Genomic DNA, 1240 nt, shown 5'->3' on the forward strand with positions numbered 1-1240 from the left:
CAGTCCTGACTTCCACACAGGTTATTTAGATATTTCATGCTTTCCCTTGCTGAAGAGAATTTCAGGAGGACACAAAAAGTGAAGCAAATAATTTTGGTTAGGGATTAAGAGGAAGAAAAGAGAGAGTTACATATTCAAGAGAAAACTAGGGTTCTCCAGAGGAAAGAGAGAGAGAGTTGCAAGTACACATCTCAGGTGGAGATAGAGAAAAGGTGGGAGATAAATTCCAAGATGGGAAAAATGCACCACTTAGCTTCCACCACCCCCTTCCCACCACCGGAACCACTCAGACTGCATCCTCTCTTTCTCACTCTTCCAAAGGAATAGAATAAAGAGCATCAACATAAAAGGACTTTGCAAAAACAACACCTAGAACCGGCTTCATACCCAGAAGAGGATGCTCTGGCTCCTCCTCATGATTTCAGGTGCTCCACAACATCAGAGAAACTTCTCTGATAACAGACTATAGGAATGAGCCCTGAAAGTATAATCCTCACCACTTGCCTTTTGAAAGTTGACTTTACATGGACCCAAGCGGTAGTGCAAGGGTGAAGCTCTTGGGGCCAGAGTGATAGTACAGCAGAGAGGGCATTTGCCTTGCACGCAGCCAACCCAGATTCGATCCTCAGCATCCCACATGGTTCCCCAAGTACCATCAGGAGTAATTCCTGAGTGCAGAGCCAGGAGTAACCCCTGAGCATCGCCAGGTGTGACCCAAAAAGCAAAAAAAAGGTAAGGCACTTGCCTGGCCTGCAGCCAATCTGAGTTCAATCCCCAGCACCACGTAGGGTCCCCCCAAGCACTGACAGGAGTGACCCCTGAGTACAGAGCCAGGAGTAAGCTCTAAGACCATCAGTTGTGTCCCTGCCCACTCACCAAAAATAAATAAATAAATATACGTGTATATTGGATGGATGCGATAGCACAGCGGTAGGGCGTTTGCCTTGCACGCAGCTAACATGGCCGACCCGAGTTCGATTCCTTCACCCCTCTCGGAGAGCCCGGCAAGCTACCGAGAGTATCTCGCCCGCACGGCAGAGCCTGGCAAGCTCCCTGTGACATATTCGATATGCCAGACACAGTAACAACAAAGTCTCCAATGGAGACGTTCCTGGGCCCGCTACAGCAAATCGATGATCAACGGGAGGGCCTTTACCTTTACGTGTATATTGAAATATATAAAGTTGGCTTTGCAGCCTTTTCTTACAAGCTGCTCCCATATGGGGCTTTCTGTTGCTAA

General features: G+C 47.9%; 1 non-coding gene across 1 annotated transcript; it reads right to left on the reverse strand.

Annotated features, from left to right (window-relative positions):
* Positions 1 to 281: 281 nt before the first annotated feature.
* On the reverse strand, positions 282 to 494 carry LOC130032270 (small nucleolar RNA U3). Its single transcript, XR_008793811.1, has one exon. It is a non-coding gene; the product is annotated as a small nucleolar RNA U3 (small nucleolar RNA).
* Positions 495 to 1240: the final 746 nt, after the last annotated feature.

This window comes from Sorex fumeus, unplaced genomic scaffold (assembly GCF_029834395.1).
Source record: "Sorex fumeus unplaced genomic scaffold, SorFum_2.1 ptg000047l, whole genome shotgun sequence".
Classification (NCBI taxonomy): Eukaryota; Metazoa; Chordata; class Mammalia; order Eulipotyphla; family Soricidae; genus Sorex; species Sorex fumeus.